Source organism: Cetorhinus maximus, chromosome 16, assembly GCF_964194155.1.
Source record: "Cetorhinus maximus chromosome 16, sCetMax3.hap1.1, whole genome shotgun sequence".
Taxonomy (NCBI): Eukaryota; Metazoa; Chordata; class Chondrichthyes; order Lamniformes; family Cetorhinidae; genus Cetorhinus; species Cetorhinus maximus.
Genome location: NC_135894.1, coordinates 97,348,711 through 97,372,489, shown reverse-complemented (window position 1 = coordinate 97,372,489; position 23,779 = coordinate 97,348,711). Strand labels below are relative to the sequence as shown.

At 43.8% G+C, this 23,779-nt stretch overlaps 1 long non-coding RNA gene across 2 annotated transcripts in view; it reads left to right on the top strand.

Moving 5' to 3' along the window:
• Nucleotides 1-23,779, top strand: part of LOC144691843 (uncharacterized) — a 386,040-nt gene that overhangs the window by 56,733 nt on the left and 305,528 nt on the right. For both annotated transcript variants that reach the window (XR_013579224.1, XR_013579225.1), the window contains one exon: nt 10,047-10,099. This is a non-coding gene — a long non-coding RNA (uncharacterized LOC144691843). The remainder of the gene's footprint in view (nt 1-10,046; nt 10,100-23,779) is intronic.

The window sequence follows — 23,779 nt, the reverse complement described above, 5'->3', positions numbered from 1 at the left end:
TGCGGTCAGTGTTGGGACACTCAGTCTTGTTCCACAAACACAGTCAGTGTTGGGACTCTCAGTCCTGTTACACACACACAGTCAGTGCTGGGACACTTATTCCTGTTACACAAACACCGTCAGTTCTGGGGCACTTATTCCTGTTATATAAACACAATCAGTGCTGGGACACTTAGTCCTGTTACACAACCGCAGTCAATGCTGGGACACTCAACCCTGTTACACACACACATACTCACAGTAAATGCTGGAACATTCAGTCCTGTTACACAAACACAGTAAGTACGGGGACACTCAGTCCTGTTACACACACCGCAGTCTGTGCTGGGACACTCAGTCCTGTTACAGATACACATACAGTCAGCACCGGGACACTCTTTCCTGTTACAGATACACACACATTCAGTGCTGGGACACTCAGTCCTGTTACAGATACACACACATTCAGTGCTGCGACACTCAGTCCTGTTACACACATGCAATCAGTGCTGGGATACACAGTCCTGTTACAGACACATACACAGTCAGTGCTGGGGCACTTAGCCCTGTTACACACACGGTTTGTGCTGAACTAGACAGTACTGCTGTATATAGCACAGTGAGCTACAAGGAGCTTTGTTCTCTTTTCATCGTGTGTGCGTGCAGGAAAACCATTGCTTTACCAGAAACTAAGTTTGAGCTGTGTGTTAAAGTCATCCCTAATGTAATCCAACCCTGAGTTGCTGGTCTGCAATGGCGCGCTCATTGGGGCTCTATAACTCGTAATTTACCATGTTCGGCATCAAAGCAACAGCCAATCCTTCTTGCTGAATGAGGCTGCAGAGGAGATTTGCTAGAATGAAAGCAGGATGAGGGACTTGTGTTATGTGGAGAGACTGGAGAATCTGGTATTGTTCTGCTTAGTACAGAGAAGGTTGATTTAATTGAGCTGTTCAAGATCACAAAGTGTTTTTATTGAGCAAATAAGGTGAATCATTTTCCATTGGCAGGACTGTTGGTGACCAGAGCACACTGATCAAAGGCAATTGGCAAAAGAATGAGAGACACCACAAAGAAATACTTTTTATGCAGCAAGTTGTTGTGATCCGGAATGCCCTGCCTGGGATGTGTGGAAAGAGCAGTGGTTTAGGACTAATTGAATTGGTCTTTGAACAAGCCAGCATTGGTATAATGGGCTGAATTGCCTCTTTCTGTTCTGTGGAATTCTAAGTCAAGCACTGAAGCCAAAATTATCACCTCCAAGTCCTGCCTAAGGCATGCTTACTCAATACAGACGGCAAATTTACCCTGGCTCTTTCTGTTTGAGCTCACTATCGCACAGGAAGTGCTTTTAGCTACACACCCAATGGACAAGATTTGCTTTCCTCTCTCCCAGTTTTAAAGAAAAAGTATTCCCCACCACTCCACCAAAGTCGTGGATTGTCCTGGCTTTGGCTTGTTATCCAAATCCCCAGATTAGCTTTTGCTCTTAAAGCTCTTACCAACTGTAAGGAAGATTAGCAATCAGAAGAGAGAGTTGAACTTTCTCCGACAAAGCCTCAGTACTATGTCCTGAGAAGCTTATTCGGAGCCTGTCCCGTATCAACATTTGCCATTGAGGTGGTGTAGTGGTTAAGGCACTTTCATAATAATCATAAATTTATAGCCTTATCCTGGCAAGTTGTTGAACTGAATTCCATAAATCAGGTCATTAGTGGACCGGTGCCAAGAAAAGTTGGCCTTAAAGAATTCCAGATTATTGTAAAAGCCCAATTAATTCACCGATGTCTTTTCAGGAATTTCCCTGCTATGCCAACCCAGTCAGACACTCTCCTATCAACATGGCTGACATGTAGAGTTAAACACAGAATTCTCCAGCAACGAAAGAACCAGTTTGGCTTGACTGCTCCATGCCCTATCCCTCTGCTTAACATGAAAACTCATCCCACCTTACTTCATCTCCTCCTATCAGCCTACCCTCCTCCTCATTTGTTTATCTACTTCCCCTCAAAGGCATTAATTCGGTTCATCTCAACCACTCTATGGTAGAGAGTTCCACATTCTCACCACTCTCTGAACATTCTCCTTCTCTCTTTGTTGGATTTTTAAAAATTCATTCATGGGCTGTGGGCATTACTGGCCTAGCCAGCATTTATTACCCATCCCTCATTGCCCTTGTTCACAGGGCATTAAGAGTCAACCACATTGCTGTGGATCTGGAGTCACATGTAGGCCAGACAATGTAAGGACACCAGATTTCCTTAACGAAAGGGATGGGTTTTTACAACAATTGGCAATGGTTTCACGGTCATTATTCAACTTTTAATTCCAGATTTTTATTGAATTTAAATTCCACCATCTGCTGTGATTCAAACCTGTGTCCCCAGAGCATTACCCTGGGTGTCTAGATTAATAATCTACTACGCCATCGCCTCCCCCTTATCAGTGACTATCTTATGTCGATGGCCCCTAATTTTGGTCTCCCCCCACAAGTGGAAACATCTTCTTTATGTCTACCCTATCAAACCCTTCCATAGTTTTCATGACCTCTATTAGATCTCTCCTCAGCCATCTCTATCCTAGAGATAAGAGCCCCTATTTGTTCAATCCTTCCTGATAGTTATAACCTATCACTTCCAGTATTATTCTTGAAAATCTTTTTTTTAACACTTTCTTCAGTGCACTTATTTCATTTTTGTAATATGGAAACCAGAACTTGCCACAGAAAGTCCACCAGCACCCAGTGGCAGCAGTGTGTACCATCTACAAAATGCGCTGTCGCAACTCACCAAGGCTCCTTCGACAGCACCTTCCAAATCCACGGCCTCTACCATCTAGAAGGACAAGGACAGCAAATGCATGAGAACACCACCACCTGCAATTTCCCCTCCAAGACACTCACAATCCTGACTTGGAAATATATCGGCCGTTCCTTCACTGTCGCTGGGTCAAAATCTTCAAACTCTCTCCCTAACATCACTGTGGGTGTGCCTACACCACATGGACTGCAGCGGTTCAAGAAGGCGGCTCACCATCACCTTCTCAAGGGCAACTAAGAATAAATGCTGGCCTTGCCCACGCCCCATGATTGAATTAAAAAAAAAACTTCTCAAGGCAGCTGGTGATGGACAATAAATTTGGCCTTGCCTGTGATGCCCACAGCCAGAGAACAAACGTTTATAGATACAGTAAAAATCCTTTGTGTTGTACAGAGATCCTGATGAAATTAATGCTTTTTTAATATTTTAATTATTCCCCTTGTATTTTCCTCTTCCTTTCATCTCTTTATGTTGCAGCAAGTGGTTCGGTCAAGATAAGAAGGTGGATTTACTAACCTGCTCCTAGACCTGAATCATTTTTTATATTATTATTGGGGAACTGTGGTAATGGGCCAAGAGTGCAGCTAGAATATCACAAAGTATTACATAAAACTTACATTTAATATTAAAACTGATTTTATTAAATGTATTTATTTCATTCATTAATTTATTGATTAATTTATTATTTATTTATTTTATTTTATTTAATGCATAGAATTTACAACATAGGCCACAGAGACTATTTTGTAGTTATGGCCCCTGGTGCTGGTCTGGTCTCAAAGTGGAAACATCTTCACTATGTTACCAAGACTGAAGAGCAGGGAAATAATGTAGGACACTACTGCTTTGGCTTGTTGCCTTTTACTTGTGTTGTCTTCTGGCTGGATGAGGTTTATCTTACTCTATGAGTGACTTGGAGATAGTCAATATTAGGTTTGTCTTAAAACTATTTACTTACAACTATTTACATTTAAGACGTCATGGTAAACACATTGTTCTCTAGACCCAGAGTGTTTTATGTCTTACTCTCTTCAAGTCTCTTGGTCATATGGTCCTGATGTCACGCTTACATTATCATTAACATCATTGTCTAATTAACAGAGCCATTAACCCTTTTCTCTACAACTACTGTGCAGGGATTTCCTCTCTCCACACTTAATGAGGCACCACTACCCTCCACAGCCCCCACCCCAACATCCAAACCCACCTTTCTGCTGACCTCAAGTTTCTAGCTGCCTAAGCCCCAAACTCTGGAATTCCTGTCCTAAACCTTCCTCTCCTTCTTTAATACATTCTTTAAAACCTGCCTCTTTGACCAAGCTTTTGTCCAGCTGTTCGAATATCCCCTTATGTGGCTCAGCATCAATTTCTGTCTCATTAACATAGAAACATAAGAGCTTAAGAACGTAATAAATAGGAACAGGATTAGACCATTCGGCCCCTGGAGCCTGCTCCGCCATTCAATAAGATCACGGTTGATCCTCTTGTGTTTCGATTTCCACATTCCCATCTAACCTCAATAACCTTTGATTCCCTTGCCTAACAAGAATCTATCCATCTCTGCCTCAAAAATATTCAATGACCCCATCTCCACCATCTTCTGAGGCAGACAGTTCCAAAGTCGCACAACCCTCTGAGAGAAAAAAATTCTCCTCATCTCTGTCCTAAAAGGGTGACCCCCTAATTTTAAAACAGTGCCCCCTAGTTCTGGACTCACCCACAAGAGAAAACATCCTTTTGACATCCACCTTGTCAAGGCCATTCAGGATCTCGTATACTTCAGTCAAGTCACCCCTCACTCTTATAAACTCCAGTGGAAACAAGCCCAATCTGTCCAACCTTTCCTCATAAGACAACCCACTCATTCCAGGTATCAACCTAGTAAACCTCCTCTGAACCACCCCTAATGCATTTACATCCTTCCTTAAATAAGGAGATCAAAACTGCACACAGTATTCGAGATGTGGTCTTACCAATGCACTCTATAACTGACACATAACATTCTTACTTTTATGTCCAATCCCTCTCATAATAAAAGATAACATTCCATTAGCCTTCTTAATTACTTGCTATACCTGCATGCTAACTTCTTGTGACTCACGTACAGGAACACCTAGATCCCTCTGCACCTCACAATTACGCAACCATGCTCCATTTAAGTAACACTCTGTTTTTTTGTTCTTCCTGCCAAAGTGAACAACTTCGCATTTTCCCACATTAAACTCCATTTGCCAGATCTTTGCCCACTCACTCAGCCTATCTATATCCACCCGCAACATAGAAAATAGGAGCAGCGTAGGACAATCGGCCTCTCGAGGCCACTACCCCATTCAATATCATCATGGCTGATCCTCCATCTCAATGCCATAACCCTGAGCTCTTCCCATACCCCTTGATGCCTTTAGAGTCTAGAAACCTATCTGTTCCCTTCTCAAATATATTCACTGGCTTGGCCTCCACGGCCTTCTGTGGGAGAGAATTCCATAGGTTCACCACACTCTGAGTGAATAAGTTTCTCAGTCCTAAATGGCCTACCCCATATCCTGAAACTGTGACCCCTTGGTCTAGACCCCCCCAGCCAGGGGAAACATCATCCCTGCATCCAGTCTGTCCATCCCTGTCAGAATTTTATACATTTCAATGAGATCCCTTCTCATCCTTCTAAACTCCAGTGAATACAGACCTAGTCAGCCCAACCTCTCCTCATTATGTTCCTGTGCAGCATCTCGGGACATTTTACTGGGTTAAGGATGCTTTTGATGCACTGCCTCAAACATACTGAGACAACAAAAGGCCCTCTTGTACATGCAGCCTGTCCCACACTGCTGCAAAGCCATTTCTGTCACGATATGTATACTCCCCACCCTCACATGAAAGCCCTGTGACCTCCTGTGCGAGGTGAAAATCCAGATGCAAAACCAAAAGCCAGTTAGGGGGAGGAAAGCCAGAAAATGCCTCCCTGATCATCCATCGATTGGGCGAGCAGTTGGCTCCTGGTACATTGTGTTGGCTTTAGTACAAGGTAATCCGCGATCTCATCTTCACTATGATGTCTATCATTATCATCTAGTACTTTCAACCAATCTCTTCTCTCTTGAAACTAAGCAAAGTTCTTTCCTCATCCAATATCCACACAAATGTGGGGCTGTAGATAACAACCAGCAAGAGCCATGACTGATTTTATTTTTCTACTTCTCTAGCATATGGGCCACAAGATGAAACACCATCATGAATGAGATCACCTAGCTCAGCAAAGACCAGGGTTCAACTCTCGAATCCTCATCGTTTAGTATTACACACTTAGGAGGAAGGAGCAAAGGAACAGGATGAGGCCATCAAGCCTGTTCCACCATTTAAGCATATCATGGCCGATCTGTATATTAGCTTCATTTAACCCCTAGTACTCCTGTTCAACAAACATCCTTCAATCTCACTTTTGACATTTTCAATTGACCATGTAATCTCCAAGCTTCTTTTCGGAGAGAGAGTTCCAGATATACATAGTCCTTTGTGTGAAGAAGTGCTTCTTGACATCACCCCTGAATGGCCAACTCTATTTTTAAGGTTATTCTGGGCTCTCCCATCAGGGGATGCCTTTACAAAAACAGAATTACCTGGAAAAACTCAGCAAGTCTGGCAGCATCGGCGGAGAAGAAATCAGTTAACGTTTCGAGCCTTCATGGCCCTTCGGCAGAACTGCAGCATAGTTTCAACAAGGGAGAAATATAAATTGGTTTAAGGTGGGTGGGGTGGGGGGGGGGGAAGAGACACATTGAGGATGTGGTGTGAGCAGATAATCAAAAGATGTCACAGACAAAAGGGTCAAAGAGGTGTTGAAGGTGGTGGTCTTTGTCTGAGAAAAGTGCAGACAAAGACCACCACCTTCAACACCTCTTTGACCCTTTTGTCTGTGACATCTTTTGATTATCTGCTCACACCACACCCTCAATGTGTCTCTTCCCCCCCCCCACCACCCACCTTAAACCAATTTATATTTCTCCCTTGTTGAAACTATGCTGCAGTTCTGCCGAAGGGCCATGAAGGCTCAAAACGTTAACTGATTTCTTCTCCGCCGATGCTGCCAGACTTGCTGAGTTTTTCCAGGTAATTCTGTTTTTGTTTTGGATTTCCAGCATCCGCAGTAGCTTTTAGCTTTTTGTTTTTATCTTTGGGGATGCCTTTACTTGCCAGGCTACAGAAACATCTAAATCTCTTAGAGGGCTTAACAGAATAGCTGCTAAGAGGCTGTCTCCCCTGGTTGGAGAATCTAGAGCTAATGGTTTTAGGATTAGTGGCAGACAATTCAGACTAAGATGAGAAGAAATTTCTTTGCTGAGAGGCTTGTGAACCTTTTGAATTCTTGAGCGCTGTAGATGCTCAGTTATGAAGAATATTCAAGATGGAAGTTGATCGGCTTTTGAGCACTGAGGCAATCAATAGATATGTGAATAAGGTGGGAAAGTGGAGTGGCGGTAAAAGATCTGAAGTGAACTTATTGAATGACGGAGCAGGCTTGAGGGGATGGTCTACTCCTATGTCTCTTATGTTCTTATATTGCAAGTCTCACCTAACTCACCTCAGCTCACCTCATTAAAGCATTTTGGGACATCATGAGGTCCTGGACAGCACTATATAAATGCAAGTCTTATTTTTATAGGCAAAGAGTTGTAAAATGGGAAACAGGTTCAGTCGTAATTTTCAAAAAGGGTGCCAGATAAATACTTAAAGGGGAGAAAATTGCAGGGCTATCGAGAAGGAACAGAGCAGAGTGGGATGAATTGGATGGTTCTTTCAAAATTCCAGCACAGGCAGGTTGGGCCGAATAGCCTCCTTTTGTGCTGTACAGGAACTCATGATATATAAGCAGGATTCGTTTCAGGGTAGGAAAGGTGCTGAGATAAAAACAAAAAGCTACTGCGGATGCTGGAAATCCAAAACAAAATCAGAATTACCTGGAAAAACTCAGCAGGTCTGGCAGCATCGGTGGAGAAGAAAACAGTTGACGTTTCGAGTCCTCATGACCCTTCGGCAGAACCTTCTGCCGAAGGGTCATGAAGACTCGAAACGTCAACTGTTTTCTTCTCCACCGATGCTGCCAGACCTGCTGAGTTTTTCCAGGTAATTCTGTTTTAGGAAAGGTACTGGTCGGATCTGAGCTAAAACAAGGCCAAAGAAGTCTACTTGAAAAGATCCAATTTTCAAATAGAAATAAGATTCAACCTGAGCACTTTTTTTACTGATGCAACAGTTCCAATAAAGCTTGACCTAAAAAGAAAGCAGTTCTGGTCGGACAAAAAAGTCATGAAGTCCAAACGCTGGATACATGTCTTTAGTCAATCAATAACTTTGCTACGATTCACTGCAATATCCCAGTCAATGTTAAGAAGTGCAAAGCCCAACTAATGAGTTTCACTTGTCGAATTGGGGGACTGACCAGCTCTGAGACAGCAACCATTGTTTCTGTGTCTTATCAGGCGAGCGGGGGCCAGTCCTTTTCGAAAGGAGTGATCCGATTAGAACAAAAATTATAGAAATTACAGGGGGTGTTTGCACACCATCAATGCCTCCTCTTCTGCTTACACTGCTGGTGACAGGAAGCCCTGGGCATAAATTGCTCGACAGCTCTACTTATCGGCATGGCAACAGTCTGTTGCTCCCGGACACTCGCTTGTCACAAAGCTCCAGAAACAAATTTGCAGTGAAGGGTCGCAGTTGCCCTGCACAACATGAGTAATGGTCCAGTCACGCACTGGCACAGAATTCTTTTGGCTCCAGTTGCGCTGGTCTGCGTTAACCGGTTTATTTTAAATATGTTTCTCCATAATATCAGTGGGCACGGTTTCCTCGTTTCAGGCTTCTCCCTGAAAAGACTGTGCTGATAGAGTACTCTGAAAGATAGAGGTGTACAAAACAAACAGCGGGGTGATGTAGAGCTGACAAGAGCTTGGTAAGGCTTGTCTTTCGGCCTTCTAGGATTACAAAGACAGAAGCCTCTTTCTAATGGCTGGTGACGGCTCCTGAGTTATAAATCCATTGCCTTGTTTACAGATCAAGTGAGTTAAAGACAGCTGTAATTTGTCTTTGATTCTTTTAACCCACCAGGTGTTACTTTGTATATAAAATGGAAAACAATTCATGTCTGACTTGAATAAACACTGGGAGCAGCATGTTGCTGAGTGACTGATTGTTGGTTAATTGCAGATAGCTTGTTTTAAGCAGCTCCCCCACCGAGGGGGCAGTGAATGGAGGCCCACTCTTGATTTACTGAGGTCTGCAAACACTTATTGCTGTGAGCTTATTTGTCTTCAATTCTAGCATGCATGTTCCCCACCCCAACCTCCGCCTCCCCCAATTTTCTCCATGCCTTTTCCTTAGCAATGCTGACCATCGCTAGGATATGTTTGCAAGGGAATAGGCACCCTCCAGTTCCCTCACCTTAGATGGTCTCTCCTCAAGAAAGAAATAATTTGCATGTATATAGCAACTTTCAAGACTTTAACATCCCAGAGCACCTCAAAATTGCTGAAGCACTCTTGTGAAGTGCAGTCACTGTTGCAACATAGGATACGTGGCAGCTAATTGGTGCACAGTAAGCTCCCACAGATAGCAAAGACAGAATGACCAGATAACTTTTTTTTAATGACATTGGTTGAAGGGTTAATATTGGCCCAGGACTCGAGGGAGATCTTTCCTGCCCTCCTCCAAAAATCACATTTTGGAATCTTTTGCATTCGAGGCAGATAGGGCCTCAGTTTGACATCTGATCCAAAGGACAACATCACTGACAGTGAGTCTTGGTGCTACACTGGGAGTATCAGTCTAGATTTTAGGTTCAAGTCTCCGTAGAGGAACTTGACTCCCGAATCTTCTGACTCAGATACAAGAGAGCCATTCACTGAACCATAGGGCTGACATCTTACGTTTTAGCCTGTCCTTTTGAAAATGATGAGAAATTTTCTTCTGCACCAGTTGCTCTACAGAAGACTATCAGTAGCTTGATACTGTTTCACTTTGATTTTCTTGGCTTTGTCCTTTCACCCCTGCGCCTTGCCTACTATTTAGCCATAAATCTTTAAGCAGCTGGTTCCGGCCACTTTGGGGCTGTTACACAATCTAAACTGAGTTGTGATTGAAATTGAGAGTGACTGTCACCAATATAGAAACCTTCAGGAGTTGTATGAGTCACCTCTGCAGTTGTGATTCAGAGAGCTGAACCATAGAGGATCATTTAAACATTTTCTGTTGCAGGAACACATTGACCCAAGATGGTGGGGGTAGCAGATGATGAAAATAAAGATTACGTGAGTACATTTGCCTATGTTATTGCCAGCTGTGCATGAGTTTCTGCTGATTTATCGTGTTGAATGAGCAAGAAAGCTATCGGTTTAATGATGTCTGATAGACCTGCACCTCTTGCACTCGAAAAACAGGCATTGTTAGAAAGTTCTAGAAGTATTCCTTTTTCCTTCACCCTCTCCCAAAGTGATGACTCATGCCCTCTGGTGCCTTACCCAAGTAACTGTCTTTGATGTAAGAGGTTAGACTGTGAGGTCAGCAAGACATTCAGGAGTCATAGAGTCATAGAAAAGCACAGTATAGAAGGAGGCCATTCAGGCCATCAACCCTGCACCAGCTGTTTGGAAGAGAAATCCAGTTATTCCCATTCCTTGGTTCTTTCCTAATATCCCAAGAATTTTTTCTCATTCAAGTACGTACCCAATTCCCTTTTGAAGGCTGCCTGTTGAATTTGTTCCCACCAGTCTCTCAGACAGTGCATTCCAGATATCTAACCACTCAAAACAAATGATTTTCCTAGCAGGGCTAGTATGGGATCCATGGCTAATTTTCCCACTTCTCTATTCTAAGGGCATTGAGAATCACTACAGAATTCCAAACCGCTAACCCGTCTGAGATCTGTTAAATTAGCCAGGCCGGTACTCAGAGTTGGGACCGTTTTTAGTGAGAAAATTTCTTTCCTGAAAGACCTTCACCTTCAAACTCACCCTTCACCTGAAGGTTGTCGGGGTCTTGCTTTTTTTCTTTATTCTTTCATGGTATGTGGGTATTATCAGAGAAGCATTTGTTGCCCATCCCTAATTGTCCTTGAACTGAGTGCCTTGCTAGGCCATTTAAGAGGCAACCACATTGTGTGGTCACACATAGGCCAGAGCAGGTAAGGGTGGCAGACTTCCTTCTCTAAAGGGCATTAGTGAACCAGATATGTTTTAGCAACAGTCAATAATAGTTTCATGGTCACCATTACCAAGACTAGCTTTCAATTCCAGATTTATTAATTGAATTTAAAGTCCACAACTTGCCATGGTTGGTTTTGAACCCATATCCCAGCAGCATTTGCCTTGGCCTCTGGATGACTAAACTAATAACATTATCACTACACCACCATCTTCCTATCTGAGGATCGAGTTAGTGACAGAAGCTATCTATAACTATTCCTTTTGTTTTCCTTACCTTATCTCTTTGCCTACTTGCATTACCTCCATCCTTCACATGGCAAAAGAAACTCTCACCATTTCCCTCACCAAATGACTTTAAACTCCTCGGATACCTACTGTTTTTCAGATGTAGCTCAGTTGGCAGCTCATTCACTTCTGAAATAGAAGATTCTGGGTTCACATCCCACTTCAACACAACATCTAAGCTGACAACCTTCTGGTGCCACAATATAGCTTTAAAGCCCTGGGTTGCCCAGAGCAACATGCAGCACTCTAATTGTGACCCAACCAATGTTTTACTTAAAACGTCAATTGGACAATGGCTAGGATGGATGGGGTGGAGTTATGCTTGGAACCACCCCACCCATGGGTGGACGACCTGCAATCTGGCAATCATGAACAGGCAGGCGGGGTCAGTTTATGTTCACCATCAAGTGTGACCCCGAGGGTTAGGGCAGGATTGCAACCCAACAAATTATGGGGCCTTGGTGTGTTTATCTCTCCTTACCTCAGACCTGCTTCCTTCCCATAACATTTTCTCACTATTAATTGCTGATTAACCTTCTCACACAATTTATTCCTGATAAGCACATTACAAATTTTGTGACCAGGGCGTTTCTATCTCTCATTACCTCATGACTTATTTCCTTTCCTTTCTTCTCTGATAATATTTGCTCACTATTTGTTGCAGCTGCTACTTCCATTCCAACAATTTCACTGACCTTGCTCTTCCTCTCCAGTCTCGGACCCCAGTCATTGGAGTTGATTGCTGATCAACCTATTACAGCTTAGCGGAGATATGTTAGTATTGGGATCAGGCTTTGTAGAAACCACTAGTAGGAATGCCCAAATTGTAAATACTTGTACAGCAATCAGTTTAATCATTCGCTCAATGATTCAATCTAATTGAGAACACAAAAAACACTCAATTTTATGCAGAGATTATTAGATTCTTAAATAATGCTGGTGGCTGTGTGTGAGGTACGGCTTTAGAATGCTTTCTCATGGTGCAGGAGGGGCAAAGCTACATTGTCCAGGAATGTGACGAGGTATAATTAATCTAAGGCCTCTACACACTAACTTTCCCAGTGATATTAGCGATCAGACCATTTGAATGCTTAGATCAGGAAATGCACAGAACGATGGTGAGACACAATAGAGGTACCATAACACTACTGGGTGTGTAATATAGGTCACCAACTGGAAGGAAAGATATGGAGGAAAAAATTGTAGGGAAATTACAGAGATGTGCAAAAAACTATAGAGTAGTGATAATGGGGGAGCTTAACTTATCCTAATATAAACTGCCATAGCAATACTGCAAAGATCAGACAAGGGCCTCAATCCAATGAGGACAAAAGGCATTGCTGGATCTAGTTCTGGGGAATGAGGTGGGTCAAGATGATCAACTGTCAGTAGGGAACATTTAAGGAACAATTAGGGAACAATGATCATTGTGTCATAAGGTTATCTATGGAAAAGGACAAGAAACAATCTAGAGTAAAAATACTTAATTGGAGGAGGGACAATTTCAGCAGTATGTGAACAGATCTGTCCCAGGTAAACTGGAATCAAAGATTGGCAAGCAAAACTATAATGGATCAATGGGCTGTCTTTAAAGTGAAGATAGTTCAGGTACAGTTGGGGTACATTCCCATGAAAAAGAAAGGTGGATCCTTAGAATTCCCAGGATGATGAAAGAGATAGAGGGTAAGATAAAGCAGAAAAAGGGCACATGTGATAGATGTCAAGCTGTTAATACAAGTGAGAACCAGGGTGACTATAGAAAGTTCAGAGGGGAAGTGAAAAAAGGAAATAAGAGAGGCAAAAAGAGAGTCTGAGAAGAGATTGGCAGCTAACATAAAAGAGAGTTCAAAAGTCTTCAATATTCTATCAATAGTAAAAGGGTAGTAAGAGGAGGGGTGGGGCTGATTCGGGACCAAAAAGATAGATCTACACATGGAGGCTGGGAAAATGGCTGAGGTATTAAATGAGTAATTTGCATCTGCTTTACCGAGGAAGAGGATGTTAACCAAGTCATAGTGAACGAGGGGATAGTTGAGGCACTGGATGGGTAAAAATTGATAAAGAGGAGCTATTAGAAAAACTAACTGTACTCAAAGTTGATAAGTCATCAGGACTGGATGGAATGCATCCAGGGATACTGAGGGAAATAAGGGAGACAATTGTGGAGGCAGTGGCCATAATCTTCCAATCCTCACATACAGAGTTGGTGGCAGATGACTGGAGAATTGCAAATGTTACACTTTTGTTCAAAAAAGGGTGTGACGGTAAACACAGCAATTACAGGTCAGTCAGTTTAACCTTGATAGTGAGAAGGTTTTTAGAAATAATTATCTGGGACAAAATTAAAAATCTCTTGGATAAGTATAGGATTAATTAGCAAACTCAGCACAGGTTTTTAAAGGTGAATTGTGTTTAACGAAATTGATGGAGTTTTTTGATGAGGTAACAGAATGAGTTGATGATGATAATGTGGCTAATGTGGTGCACATGGATTTCCAAAAGGCATTTGATAAAGTGCCACATGATAGGCTTGTCAGCAAAGTTGAAGCTAATGGAATAAAAGGTAGCATGGATACAAAGTTGGTTGAGTGACAGGGAACAGGTAGTAGTGGTGAAAAGTTGTTTTTCGGACTGGGAAAGGGCTGGTGAGCAGCACTAGAACCTGCGCATAGCTGACAGGCTAATGGAACTGGTCTCTTCCTGTGCCACAACTTTTCTATGATTCTATGGTTAAAGGCTTTATGAAGGCTTTCTATCAGAAAGGCTTTATACAACGCAATTCCAAGCAACGGGAATTATTGAGAAGGTGTTTGGCCCATTGTCAAGGTCAGTTGCCAGATGAGGTGGTTCGGGCATCTGATAAGGATGCATCCCTGGTAGGCTTCCGCTGGAGCTGTACCAGACACGGCCCACTGGGCGGAGACCTTGAGGCTGACCCAGGACACGCTGGAGGGATTACATCTCTCGGCTGGCCTGGGAACATCCGGGAATCCCCCAGGAGGAGCTGGAATCTGTGGTTGAGGAAAGGGAAATCTGGTTGGCCCTGCTCAGCTTACTGTCACCTCGACCCTCACCAGGAGAAGCGGTGTGAGAATGGATGGATGGATGGATGGGTTTGGCCCATTGCAATTCTATACAATGGGAACAGAGTTAATAGAGATTTGATGGACTTGATTTCTACAGAATTGCACGAGACTGACTGGGACCAATACAATTCTATACAGTGGGAGTGAATGGGAAAGGGCTTTGTCCATTGGGATTCTCTGCATTGGGAGTGACCAGAAAGGGATTGGTCCAGTCAAATTCTCTTCAATGAGAATAACTAGGAAGTGGTTTGACCCATTGAAATACCCTGTTCAGATACAATGTCCATTGATTTGATGCTGAACGTACAGATAGATCTGAAAATCTCATGAGATTCCCTGATGTGGAACTCAAGAAAAGGTGTAGAATGGGAGATCTGGAGACATTAATCAAATCTGCTATGTGCTGTTCAGTGATATTCTAACATGTACAATATGCATTAGTTTCAGACTAGAATGTTAATTTTGTCATGGTATCCGCACGATGAGAATGGGGAGGTCCCGAAATAATGAGGATACATTTCAATGTCATAAAATTTGTAATCAACAACAACAACTTATATTTATATAGCACATTTAATGTAATGCTATGTCCCAAGGTGCTTCTCAGGGGCATTATAAAACAAAATATCACACCAAGCCATATAAGGAGATATTAGGTCAGGTAACCAAAAGCTCAGTCAAAGAGGCAGGTTTTAAGGAGTGCCTTAAAGTAGGAAAGCAAGGTAGAGAGGCAGAGAGGGGTAGGGAGGGAATTCCAGAGCTTAGGGCCTAAGAATCTGAAGGCACGGCCGCCAGTGGTGGAGTGATTAAAATTAGGGATGCTCAAGAGGCTGGAATTAGAAGAGTCCAGATATTTCAGAGAGAGTTGTGGGGCTGGAGGAGATTACAGAGATAGCGAGGGGTAAGGCCACAGAAGGATTTGAAAGCAAGGATGAGAATTTTAAAATCAGGACATTGCTTGACCCGGAGCCAATGTAAGTCAGTGAGCACAGGCGTAATAGGGAACGGGACTTGCTGCCAGTTAAGACATCGGCAGCAGAGTTTTGCATGACCTCAAGTTTGCAGAGGGTAGAATGTGGGAGAGTAGCCAGAGGAGCATTAGAATAGTCAAATCTAGAGGTAACAAAGGCATGGATGAGGGTTTCAGCAGCAGATGAGCTGAAACAGGGGGAAAATTGGATGGTGTTACGGAGATGTAAATAGGCAGTCTTAGTAATGGCACAAATATAAGATTGGAAGCTCATCTTGGGTCAAATTTGACACCAAGGTTGGGAACAGACTGGCTTAATTTCAGACTGTCGCCAGGGAGGCGGCTGGAGTTGGTAGCTAGGGAACAGAGTTTGGATCAACACTGATGTCTACTTCAGCCTCCCAGGCTTTCAGTTGGGGAAGGTTGTAGAATGCTGGGCAGCTCCACATGCCATCCATTCAACTGCAGGTAAAGCGCAGAAGAAAAGCAAAATAGATGCCGACTTTGTGTTAGCTACTTTTATTTACAAAAGTATATTCTGCTCTTCAAAGTGTTTTATAATGAACCAGTGTGGAATGGGTGCAAGTTTCACCTGCGGACTGTGCTGAGTCAACTGGCGTCAGTTGGAACAGCACATGCTGTATATAGTTCCAGCATTCCAAGGAGGGGGATATCACTTAACTTTCCTGTTGGCTGTACCCAGTGACTCTTGCCAACTGGTGTAAATCTTGAGTGGTGATAGGGTTCATTTCAGCTGTGGTGACCTCTGTGGTTTCTAACCCACTGAAATTGACTACCTTGGCTTGGGCATAATAAACATTCACTGGGTCACTTGTTAGAGGGACCTGAGGGCACCTAGAACCTACAGAATGGACGGTAACTCAGAAGAAGTCAGTGCCTTCAGGAGAGGAGGAAGAAAGAAAAACTGAGTTGCCTTTTGATAGGTTCTGCAAGTCTAAGTTCAGCTGTTTAGAGTCACTGATATGAACATGGTGATAAACATCTTAAAATATACTTCAGCACTTTATCCACTATTTGGTTTGTCTATCATTGTGTGGACAGAATTCCAGTTGACTAGCGTGATATGCAACTTGTACTTGTTAACTATTATTTTAATATAATTTAGTATTTCAAGAGCTAGCTCCTTTTTCATTGGTAAAGGGGGAAGGTTAAGTGTGCACTTTCCTCCCAGGTTGACAAGGATGGAAGAGGAGCATCACATTTTTGGATTCTGATACGCTTACAAAAAATGATCATGATACAGTTTATGTGAAAAAGATCAGGACTGAATTAAATGCAGGTCTCAAGAAGGTCAATTCATGGACAAAGGAGGGTTAGCAGATATAGATTGGGATTCAGCGACAGAGTCTGAATGATTAGCTTTAGATGATAAGCATGTTTAGGAGTTTTCTCACCTATTCAGGTGAGGGCGATTCTGTTCCTACGGATGCACCATGAACCGCTTGTGCAGAATATACTCTTTGGAGAAAGGGAAAGAAAAGAAAAGCCAATTGTCAGAGCACTGAATGGGAAAGGAGTTGGAGTCCCAACTGTTTCCCTTCCTGAACATGGGAACACAGGAATAGGAATGGGTCATTACTCCACCCGAGCCTTTTCCATCATCCAATTAGATCATGACTGGGCTGCATCTTAACTCCATCTACCTGACCTTCGTTCCATGACCGTCTAATTTTAATTTTCAAGCCTTAACTGCTTATGAGGAAGAGAGCTTCAGATTTCCACTACCCTTTGTGTGAAGAAGCGCTTCCTGACATTACCCCTGAGTGATAGAGATCTAATTTTGAGGTTATGCTGCCTTCTCCTGGAATCCCCAACACCAGAGGAAAGAGTTCCTATCTTTCCTTATCAACTCGTGTGATTATCATAAACATTTGAATGTGGAAGAAAGGTCAGACAGAGGCAGTGAATCAGTCAGTTAGATAAGGGAAGGAACTCTGTCCAAGAGAGAGGAGAAAGGTTCATCTCAGATTTGTGGCTGGAGCTAACTAAGAGATTGACAAAGGAAAGGTAAGTATGCCTGTTAAAAATGACAGCATAGTGTATTTCTTGTACCTGGGGGGGAGGGGGGTTCTGTAGTTAATTAAATGCAGGGTTGATACATCTGTTACTTGAAGATTGCTGAAAAGAGAGACATGTTGCCAAAGCTTTTCATCTTGTACACATCAGGACAAATGCAAGAATGCCAAATTTCAAACAATCACAATAATTTATACTACAAGAGAAAAGGGTGCCAATTGGTTGACAAGTCGACTCTGATTGACTAAGGCATTGCCATGGAGGAGAAAACAATGGGTAAATATAGGCTCCCTAAGCTCCCGAGTAATTCCGAAAAGGCGCAAGGCTTGAACATATTCCTTTTGTTTATACAGAATGGGTCCCTGTGTATGAATGTATGTCACTTCTAGCAAGTGCAAACAAGGCGTGTTATAACCTCAACTAATTATCTTAAATGGATTGTTAGAACTATTAGCACACTCAGGATTGTCCAGCAAGTGTTATCCAATCTTGGAATCATATCTAACAGAGAACATTTGATTTTGGGTTTTGTAAGTGCGGACTGGTTGAGTACGGTCTGTACTCTGTCTATTACAATCAGCCAAAGGAATATACTGTTTGATTTGATCAGCCAGTCGCTGAGATGTATGGTCCATGGACCTAGCATTGCACTGGCACTGAAATTCATACACAACGTTGCTCAGTTGTGTGCTAGGCAGTAACATCTGTTATTTTGCATGTTCATGCTCTGTCTTTAAAGCAACTTAATGACTGGTGAAACTCTGGGAAAAATTAAAGGACCCATGGCTTTAAAGAATTGAGAAGATTTCCATTGCCCCAGTGAAGAGTATGAAAAGGATGAAGATAGAGGGCTTCAGGGAATGAAGGTTGTGTGTGTTGAGAATGTGTGATCTGAAGGAAGTCAATGAATTATGAGTAAAGGACTGGATAGAATGGGCTGATGAATGGATGAGATCATTGATGTGGAGAAAGAACAGAGTGGGAGAGAGGAAAAGGCCCACGGGGAGAGATGCGAGTTGATGGAAAGGGGTTGGAAGATGAGTCGTCATCTGCAACGATTGAAAGAAACATGAGAACCATCAACACAGCTTTGTTGGGAGACACTAAGATCGTAACAGACCTGTTAAAGATTTAGAGATGTCAAAGCAGTGATAAATTATCTATCAAAGAGTTCCAGAATCAGAGTCTACAGGTGAGAAATATAGGAAGAAAGAAACTGCATAGATTATACAGCTCAAAAAAAGGCCAGTTGGTCCAACCAGTTCATGTTCCACAAGGGTCTCCTCTTATATTCTTCATCTCACTCTATCAATATAACCCTCTAGTCCATTCTCCCTCATATAAATTATATTTTTAGCCTTTGATGTCCTTGGAACATTCCAAAGCATCTAAGAGCCAGTGATTCAAAAAAAAATCTTCATGGGCTTCTGGCATCACTTGGAAAGGCCAGCATTTATTGTCCCTCCCTATTTGCTCTTGACTGATTGGCTTGCTAGGTTTTTTCAGAGGGCAGTTAACAGTCAGTATATTGCTGTGGGTCTAGAGTCACATGTAGGCCAGGCCAGGTAAGGCCAGCAGATTTCCTTCCCTAAAGGGTATTAGTGAACCAGATGGGTTTTTACAACAATCTGGCAATTCCACAGTCACCAATACTGACATTAGGTTTTTATTCCAGGTTTATTAATTGACTGAATTTATATTTCCCAGCTGCTGTGGTGGGATTTGAACTCATGCCTCTGGATAATTGATCTCGACGAATCTGGATTACTAGTCCAATATCACTATGCTGCTATGCCCTCTATTTACCCACTGATTTTGAAGTGTAATATAGGAAATGAAGCAGCCAATGTGTTCATAGCAAAACCCCTCAAACAGCAATGAGACAAATGACCAGATAAGCTGTTTTCTAGCGGCGTTAGTTGAGGGGTGGATGTTTGAATACCAGGGATACCAACTCCTCTGTTTTTCTTTGAATAATGCCATAAGACCTTAGATGCCCACCTGAGAGGGAAGGCAGGACCTCAGTTTAACATCTCACCTGAAAGGCGCCACCTCCGACAGTGCTGCGCTGAAGTGTCAGCTCATGTTACAATGCTAAAGTCTCTGGAGTGGAGCTCCAGTAGAAGTGGTGGCACAATGGTATACAGTGGGGAAGGAGTTGCCCTGGGAGTCCTCAAATCAACTCTGCATCCCATGAAGTCTCATGGCATCAGGTCAAACATACCGCCCCCAACCCCCTCAGCTGATGAATCAGTGCTCCTCCATGTTGAACACCATTTGGAGGAGGAATTGAGGGTGACAAGAGTGCAAAATGCACTCTGGGTGGGGGACTTCAATGCCCATCACCCAAGAGTGGCTCGGTAGCACCATTACTGAGCTGGCTGAGTTCTAAAGGTCAAAGCTGCTAGACTGGGTCTGTGGCAAGTGGTAAGAAAACCAACAATCTACCATTACCATCAAGCCAGGGGATCAACCCTGGTTCAATGAAGAGTGCAGGAGGGCATGTCAGGAGCAGCACCAGGCATACCTAAAAATGACATGTCAACCTGGTGAAGCTATAACACAGGACTACCTGCGTGCCAAACAGCATAAGCAGCAGGTGATAGACAGATTTAAATGACCCCACAACCAACGGATCAGATCTAAGCCCTGCAGTCCTGCCACATCCAGTCGTGAATGGTGGTGGACAGTTAAACAACTCACTGGAAGAGGAGGCTCCACAAATATCCCCATCCTCAATGATGGGGGTGCCCAGCACATCAGTACAAAAGATAAGGCTGAAGCATTTGCTACAATCTTCAGCCAGAAGTGTTGAGTGGATGATCCATCTCGGCCTCCTCCAGAGGTCCCCAGCATCACAGATGCCAGCCTTCAGCCAATTCGATTCACTCCATGTGACACCAAGAAAGGGCTGAGGTACTGGATAGTGCAAAGGCTATGGGCCCTGACAATACTCCGGCAGTAGTACTGAAGGCTTGTGCTCCAGAACTTGCCGCGCCCCTAGCCAAGCTGTTCCAGTACAGCTACAACACTGGCATCTATCCGGTTATGTGGAAAATTGCCCAGGTATGTCCTGTACACAAAATGCTGGACAAATCCAACTCGGCCACTTACTGCCCCATCAGTCTACTCTCGATCATCAGTAAAGTAATGGAAGAGATCATCAACTGTGCTATCAAGCGGCACTTGCTTAGTAATAACCTGCTCACTGATGCCCAGTTTGGGTTCCGCCAGGGCCACTCAGCTCCTGACCTCATTACAGTCTTGGTTCCAACATGGACATAGAAACATAGAAAATAGGAGCAGGAGTAGGCCATTCGGCACTTCTTGCTAAAGAGGGAGTGCAGCGAAGGTTTACCAGATTGATTCCTGGGATGGCGTGACTGAATATGAGGAGAGATTGAATCGGTTAGGATTATATTCGCTGGAGTTCAGAAGAATGAGGGGGGATCTCACAGAAACCTATAAAATTCTAACAGGATTAGACAGGGTAGATGCAGGAAGGATGTTCCCGATGGTGGGGGAGTCCAGAACCAGGGGTCACAGTCTGAGGATACGGGGTAGACCATTTAGGACTGAGATGAGGAGAAATTTCTTCACCCAGAGAGTGGTGAGCCTGTGGAATTCATTACCACAGAAAGTAGTTGAGGCCAAAACATTGTATGTTTTCAAGAAGGAGTTAGGTATAGCTCTTGGGGCGAAAGGGATCAAAGGGTATGGGGAGAAAGCGGGAGCAGGCTATTGAGTTGGATGATCAGCCATGATCATAATGAATGGCGGAGCAGGCTCGAAGGGCTGAATGGCCTACTCCTAGAACCATAGAACCATAGAACACTACAGCACAGAAAACAGGCCATTCGGCCCTTCTGGTCTGTGCTGAAATATTATTCCGCTAATCCCATTGACCTGCACCCAGTCCGTAACCCTCCAGACCTCTCCCATCCATGTATCTATCCAATTTATTCCTAAAACTTAAGAGCTCCTAGTTTCTATGTTTCTATTAGGCCTTCTTCTTGGGACTGGTTGCGGTCCTGGCACTGCGCACTACTACGCTCTTGGCAGTGCCGGGACTACCGGCCAAACTGATTGAGAGGTGGAAGTCCCACACTGCCCCAACTCAGTCTGCTCGCTGTGCGTTGTGGCTGCAGGGGGGCAGGCTCCATGTCAATTTTGCTTCCGGCAGGGCAATCCCTCCGCCCCCCTCGTAACATGCCGCTGTGCGTGTGTGTGTGTGTGTGTGTGTGTGTTTGCTTATTTATTTCTCCTCTTCTGCCGCTCTAACAGTATGTTCTGCTCGTTGCTGCCGATCAGTGGGATACCCTTCTTCCATCTCTCTACTCAGCTGGAGTTCCATGTTTCACTGTCCCTGAACAGCAAGCAGCTTCTTCTTCCCTGTTTCCCTGTCAGGGAGAGGGAAGAAACTATTGTACCATCTTCCCCTGCTGTTCGACTTCTACCACTGGATGGGTAAATGAGAAATTCTTTTAATTAAAATGTCTTATAGCACAATATTGATCCCAATCGGGAGGCCATGTCGCAAACACTAAAGAGCTAAAGTAATTGATGCCCAGGAGAAACTCCAATGTACATGTAATGGCCCAAGATGCAATAATCAATGCTTAATTTTCCTTTCAAATAAATTATTAAGCCTTACCCGAGACTTGAAGATTGCTCCCATGGCTGGGGAGGCCCCTTTTGCACTTCTCGGAGGGCCGTCTTTCATAAGAGATATTAAACCGAGGCCCCATCTGTCTGCTGGAGGTGGATGTAAAAGATCCATGGCACTATTTCAAAGAAGAGCAGGAGAGTTATCCCCGGTATCCCGGCCAACATTTATCCCTCAATCAACGTCACAACAGCGGGTTATCTGGTCACTGTCACATTGCTGCTTGGGGATGTTTGCTGTGTGCGTACTGGCTGCCGCATTTCCTATGTTACACCAGTGACTACACTTCAAAAGTGTTTCATTGGCTGTAAGACGTTTTGAGATACCCGGTGGTCATGAAAAGCGCTATATAAATGCAAGTCTTTCTGTCTTTCTCTCTTGTATTCCTCATAAAAGAAACGATTTATTGCCCAATCCATGATTTTTTTCTCATCCCCAACTGTCCACCCATCTTTCTCTGAGCATCTCAATCTTCCTTGTCACTCTCACCCTCCTTTATTAATCTTTCTATTCCAATTGCTCCTTTCCACTTTTCGCTCATTCCTCCAAATCTTTAGAACAAGCACTTTACACACTTCCCTAAATCCTCGCATCCTTGCTGTGCTGGAGTATAACTCAACACACTCCATCTCCTATTGTAATCCCTTAGTTTTAAATTCATGCCGCAACCCATTGAAACACAAGCTTGTTGGTCGCCTAACTACACCTGAGACAGAGGGGTCAGGGGGAGTACCTAACTGAGGTAGGGCTAGTTTATATCTCAGTCAGGACTAATATGCACCTAAGGCAGGAGCAACACAAACCTGAGTGAAGGATAATACATCGCTAAGATGGTGCAATTGAGTTAGGGGGTAGTAGACATTGAGTCAGGGGTTGTACAACCTGAGGCTGGATAATACATGTCTGGAGCAAAGGTGATACATGTCCGAGCAATAGCCGGGCAATCTGCTCTAATTTGGCTGATCTGAGCCAGGATGGCAATTGGAGTGATACACCCAACTAAAATGGGGAATTGATAAAACCATGGGCAGGATTTTTAGGCCAGCGTGCAGGTGTGATTGGCGGGCCCAGGAGTGGCTGGGCAATGGACCACCGCCTGCGATCGGCCCCCCCAACCGCGATTTCACCCTCGCTGGCCAATTAACGGCCGGCCAGCGTGAAACGCACACTGAAATACTCAGCGCTGCCAGGGTGGAGGCGGGAGGAGGGCGGATGCTGACATAAGCACAGGCACTGGGGAGCACGGAATGAAAGCTCCCTGAGGGTAGAGAGCTGCCTCGAGGAGCCGAAGAATTTAAAACCAAGAAATAAAGATTTTAAAATCCAGAAAAAAAATGTCCTCGCATTAGCATCAGTCACCTAAACATATGCATGATGAAAATTCTGTCCATACATTTTTATTTTTTTATTATTTAATGCTGGAAACCTCATCCCGCCCTTGGATGAGGTTTCATCAAAAGTGCAAAGGCTGCCTGGCAGATTTGCCCGCCCGCCAACTGTAACATTGGACGGACCATGAAAAATTGGGGACAATTGGGTCTTTAATGGGCTTCATTGCCCTTTTCATTGTCGGCGGGCGCGCTTCCGACCTTTGCGCGCGCCCGCCGACTGAAGTATCCCGCAAGCGCGGGACGACATCCGGATGCGTGCCCGCCGCCATCACGCGCTACTTTACGCCCGAACGGGTCGGGTGCACGCCTGCACGCTGAGCTAAAACATTCTCGCCATTGATCATTACCCCA